This window comes from Salmo trutta, chromosome 17 (genome assembly GCF_901001165.1).
Source record: "Salmo trutta chromosome 17, fSalTru1.1, whole genome shotgun sequence".
In the NCBI taxonomy this organism is placed as follows: domain Eukaryota; kingdom Metazoa; phylum Chordata; class Actinopteri; order Salmoniformes; family Salmonidae; genus Salmo; species Salmo trutta.
This window is the reverse complement of record NC_042973.1, coordinates 790,048-796,283: the sequence shown is the minus strand read 5'-3', so window position 1 is coordinate 796,283 and position 6,236 is coordinate 790,048.

The window sequence follows — 6,236 nt, the reverse complement described above, 5'->3', positions numbered from 1 at the left end:
GTACAAATCTGTCGTTCTGCCCCTGAACAAGGCAGTTAACCCACTGTTCCTAGGCCGTCATTGAAAATAAGAATTTGTTCTTAACTGACCAAAAAATATGGGTAATGTAAGATATGTAAACATTAAAGTGACTAGTGATCCATTTATTAAAGTGACCAGTGTCACAGGCCGGCTCATAGCCTGTGGCAAAAATGAGGGGACATCAACAACAGGTATAGGCCAATTCAAAAGGTTCTTTATTACAAAACTATTAACCTTAAACAAAGATAAAGGAATGAGGTGTGGAAATGTCATAATGTAGGGTGTATGTAAAGTGCATGGATGTGCATGGATGCATGAATCTGTGTGTGTGAACATGACTGAGTGGAAACTAAGTAAATAAACCTACAAAGGAACAAAAAAACAGGATCATACCTGGACAGAGAGACAGAGAGACAGAGACAGAGGTTAGTGAAACAGTTAAATACCCTGAGCCCAGGTGGCTCCAATCACTAACGACCCTCTGCCTGTAGGAGGAACCCCCCCCCTCCTTAAAATGAGGGTCCCACCCTCAATTCAAATTACGACACAACATATTTAACACAATCCAAATTTCCCCCAAAAAACAAACAAAAAAAACAAACAGATACCAGTCCCGGCTCCTAGTAGTGTCCCCTAGCTGACTGTCCGTCCTCAAACTCAGCAGCCCTGGTACCTGGGGAGCAGATTAAGAGGAAAGAGGCGCAGAGAGAAAATACAAACTCGGCTCAAGGAGCACGAGACAGAGCATCAGCAATGATATTATCCTTACCCCTAATATGTCTAATATCCAGGTTGAATGGTTGCAAGAACAAAGCCCAACGCATCAGGCGCTGGTTGGGATTTTGCAAGGACTTCAGAAAAGTGGGTTGTGGTCTGTGAACACAGTTAAAGGGGTTAAACCAGAACCAACATAGACCTCGAAGTGCTGTAAAGCCCAAATGAGACAAAGCCTCCTTTTCAATTACAGAATAGTTTTTCTGATACTTCTTAAATTTCCGGGAAAAGAAACTGACTGGACACTCAATATTGTCATCATTTTCCTGGAGAAGCACAGCCCCAGCACCGATTTGACTGGCGTCTACCTGCAATTTGAAAGGTTTCTCAAAATTTGGTGCTACCAACACGGGTGCCAAACACAAAAGAGCCTTAACTGCATCAAATGCCTCTTGACACTGGGTGGACCAGATAAATTCAGCCTTGGCCTTCAACAGATTGGTCAGGGGGGACACTACTACCGAAAAGTTTACAAAAAGCACAGTAGTACCCCGCCATTCTCAGGAAGCGCATCAGCTCTTTCTTTGTGGAGGGCTGTGGGAACTGCTTGACAGCCTGAACCTTGGCTTCCACGGGACAGACAACACCCTGACCAACAACCTTGCCTAGGTATGTGACTGTAGCTTTGGCAAACTCACACTTGGCCAAATTGATAGTCAACCTGGCCCACACCAGTCTTTCGAACAGGGCTTGCACTCTACAGACATACTCCTCCAAGGAGTCTGAGTAGACGACCACGTCGTCCAATTGCAGTCTCTTCTCCTCAGATACACAATAAAATCTCTGATAGACATCGGAGATGCTAAGCCTATGTCATGCACAATTAAGGGAGTTTTTGATAGTGTCAGAAAACAAAACAGGGTAGCTTCTAATAAGAGCTACCAATTCATCACGTTTCTCAGAGTCTAAATGATCTACCAAAACCAAGGTTTTGCAAAGTCTGGGAGTTTTTCCAACCGACCTTGTAAGACCTCATCCGAAACCCTAACTCTTCTCCCCCCTCCACAAAGTTAAAGCCACAAGATGCAGTGACTGGAGCAGCAGTCAATGCTGACCTCACCGCTGGAGTGCCTTCCACTTTGCTTAGATCACGGGAGTGATAACATTTTAACAGGTTCACATGGCATAATTTAGAGGACTTCCTATAACCAGGGGTTTCAATAAGATAGTTCAAATCTGACACTTTGCGCAACACAGTGAAAGGACCACAATATTTTGCCTGAAAAGGTGAACTTACAAGAGGCAAAAGAGCAAGTACACGATCACCAGGACTAAACTCACGCAGCTCAGCCTGTCCGTCATATTTCAGTTTCATTTTCTGTTGAGAACATTTTAGTTTTCCTTTCGCCAGTTCACCAGCCCTATACAACTTGAACCTAAAACCATTTACATAGTCAATAAGGTTCCGAGGTGGTTCCTCAGGCAAACAACCATCCTGCAGTACTGCTAAAGGCCCACACACCTTATGACCAAACACTAAGTCATTTGGGCTAAACCCAGTGCTTTCCTGCACTACTTCACGAGCAGCTAGTAACAACCAAGGTAACCCCTCCTCCCAATCTGCTGACTGTTCTGTACAGTATGCACGAAGCAAGGATTTTAAAGTTTGATGAAAACGTTCCAAAGCTCCCTGACTCTGAGCATGGTACGCAGTAGACTTATTGTGTTTAACTTTAAGCCAATTGAGAACCTGAGCAAATAAATGGGAGGTAAAGTTAGATCCCTGATCTGACTGGATGATTTTTGGAATCCCAAATGTTGAAATAAATTGAGTTAACGCTTTAACTACTGATTTTGAAGTTATGATACGCAAGGGAAAAGCTGCCGGATATCTAGTTGCTTGACACATAACAGTTAATAAGTAGCTATGACCTGACTTGGACCGTGGTAAAGGCCCAACACAATCGATAATAAGATGCTCAAAAGGTTGCCCTACGGCTGGTATTGGATACAAAGGTGCTGGCTTTACAACCTGCTTTGGCTTGCTTGTGCGCTGACACGCATCACAAGTTTTAATAAACTGAGATACATCCCACTTTAAACGTGGCCAGAAAAAAATAAGGGAGTAAGCGATCATAAGTTTTACAAACACCCATATGACCTGCCACATCACCATGTGAAGTTTGCAACACTTTATTTTGCAAAGTAGTAGGTACAACTATTTGAAAGACTGGTTCTCCTAGACCCTGATCATAGTGTGGAACCCATTTCCTAACCAACAGTCCATCAAGAAGAAAGTAACACTGAGCACTATTCCTCACCACTGAATCAGGAACAACTTTCTCAAACAGATCATCCAAAGTAGTATCAGCCTTTTGCTCAGCTATCAATGAATCTCTAGAACTAGTCAACTGTTCTGTCTGGAGTTTGACTGGCAACTCAAGACTTTCTGGCTTACTCTCAACCTTATTACAAGAGACAGCGCGGGTAACAGCACAAACTGGAAATATCTCAGGAGATACACAGTTGATATCTGGAGATACCCTTGCTGTGGACACTGAAGGTTGCTTGGTAAAGATGTTTACTTTTCCATCTGCCCACACCTTACTACCTGCCAAATCATTCCCCAAAATCATGTGGACTCCCTCTACTGGCAACTGGGGTCTAACCCCAACATCTACATCACCCTCTACCAGACCACATTTTAGGGTAACTTCATGTAAAGGAGAAGAGAATGGAACTAAACCCATACCACGTACCATTACACATCTGCCAGTATCAGACTCATTAGAGAACGGCAAAACAGATTCCAGAATAAAATAATCTAAAGCTCCAGTGTCTCTTAAGATCTTGATCGAAACATTTTGTTTGCCATCTACCAGAGATACTACACCATCTGAAATAAAGGCTGAAAAATCACAGTGGGAAGACTGAGAATCAAACTCAACTAGTGGCTGAAAAAAACTCACCCTTGTGGTCAGAGGCTGAAACAGGAGCTGCCATCACAGCAGGTTTAACTTGACCTGACTTTTTTGATTTAAGTAGAGGACAATCTTTCTTCCAATGTCCTTCAACTAAACAGTAGCGACAGGTATTAGCATTCACCTTTGCTTTAAGTCCTCCAGACCCAAACTTCTGCTGAGGCCTTTGGAAAGAAGCTCCAGAAAAAGTTGACCTACTATTCCTAGAAGTAAAGTTATTTTTATGGTACATGTCACTGTTTGACTCAAAATGGCTTTTATGTGTTAGCCTGTACTCATCTGCAAGGACTGCTGCATCACTTGGAGACTTAACTTTATGTTCATTCATGTATGTAGCAACCTGGTCGGCCCAGAATTATTTAACTGTTCTAACACAATCAAATTAGACAGATCCTCAAAAGTACTAACTTCTGAAGCTGTACACCAACGATTAAATGCAGAAGTCAAATCACGAACAAACTCAGAATAGGTTTGTGAATCTAACTTTTTCCTGTAACAACAACGTTGACGATATGCCTCTGGCACAAGTTCGTAAACCTTCAGAACTGCTGATTTAACTCTAGCATACACTTTACTGTCAGCTACACTCAGTGCTGCAAAAGCCTCACGTGCTTTACCTGTAAGTACACATTGCAACAACATAGTCATGTCCAAATCAGACCAAGCTCTAGCTTCCGCAATACGCTCAAATAAAGTATGTATCTGGATCTGACTCATCAAATTTAGGCAACAAACGAAGATTCTGTGCAACAGCAAACTGTGGTAGTCCTTCTGGTCTATTAGCATGTCGCAATCGCTCTATCTCCAACTGCATTTGCAACAGCTCCCGCTGCTGCTCAAAAGTTAATGAAGTACTAGACTGAAAACTTGTACCTTCACTACTAGCAGATTGACCCGAAAAAACACCCATTTCCATAAGACCGTGCTTTAATTTAGCTTTAATAGTCTCTTTAATTTTTTTAGCAACAATCTCAATCTGATAATGTTCAGCAATTTCAATTAACTGCTTCTTAGTACACAACTCTAAGGCTACCTCTGAAGGAGCTTGAACAAAACTACTCAGAATGGAAGACATTTTCCTCAACCAATACAACTATTATACAATACAACTAAATGCTCCAAAAAAAATACACAACTCACCTGCTGTTAGTCTGGGTTCAAGGACAGAAGCCACACCCCACTATCCTCCAAAAACAACTAACTGGCCCTGGTCTTCGTGCAGTCACATGTGGTGGGGTTTTATGCACACAAAACCAGTGGAGTGGAAAAGACAAGCAGAAACTGGCGGCCCCCCCATAACCACGGAGGTGCTCCCGAGCCGATGTACGGGGGAAAGGAAAAGGGAAGCTCTACCCACGTTCACTGCCACCTAAAACAAAAACACCACAAGCCTCCTATTGACACTCGCTGATAAGCCTGAACAGGAGAGGACTCCCACTTGAACAAAAACCCAGAGTGAATTGCTAACCAAATGTAGCTACCAAACTAACTGAACCAAACAAACACATGGCTCTCAATGCCCTCTCCAACAATATTGGCCAAACCAAAACATCCCTCTCAAACAAAAACTTGGCAATCTGAACTAAACTAACCCAACTATAACTATAAGTACAACTAACCTTAACTTATGGATGAGCCCCCACTTGTCACAGGCCGGCTCATAGCCTGTGGCAAAAATGAGAGGACATCAACAACAGGTATATGCCAATCAAAAGGTTCTTTATTATAAAACAAAACTATTAACTCTAAACAAAGAAAAAGGAATGAGGTGTGGAAATGTCATAATGTAGGGTGTATGTAAAGTGCATGGATGCGTGAATATGTGTGTGTAAACATGATTGAGTGGAAACTAAATAAACCAACAATGGAACAAACAAAACAGGATCATACCTGGAGGAGCAGGGAGAGAGAGAGAGCAAGCCAAGCGAGAGAGAGAGAGAGGTTAGTGGAGCAGTTTGTTAAATACCCTGAGCCCAGGTGGCTCCAATCACTAACGACCCTCCTCTGCCTGCAGGAGGAACCGCCCCTGCACTGCAGAGGAGGAGCCGTGACACCAGTGATTGGGTCTCTGAGTTAGTGATTGCTGTTTAGCAGGCCATGAGATAGAAGCTGTTTTTCAGTCTCTCGGTCCCAGCTTTGATAAACATGTACGGACTTTGCCTTCTGGATGGTAACGGTGTGAACAGGCAGTGGCTCGGGTGGTTGATGTCCTTGATGATCTTTTTGGCCTTCCTGTGACATCGGGTGCTGTAGGTGTCCTGGAGGGCAGGTAGTTTTCCATTGTGCAGACCTCACTACCCTCTGGAGAGCCTTGCAGTTGAGGGCGGAGCAGTTGCCGTACCAGGCTGGATGCTCTCGATTGTGCATCTGTAAAAGTTTGTCAGGGTTTTGGGTGACATGCCAAATTTCTTCAGCCTCCTGAGGTTGAAGAGGTGCTGTTGCGCCTTCTTTACCACACTGTCTGTATGAGTGGACCATTTCAGTTTGTCTGTGATGTGTACACCGAGAAACCTTCCACCT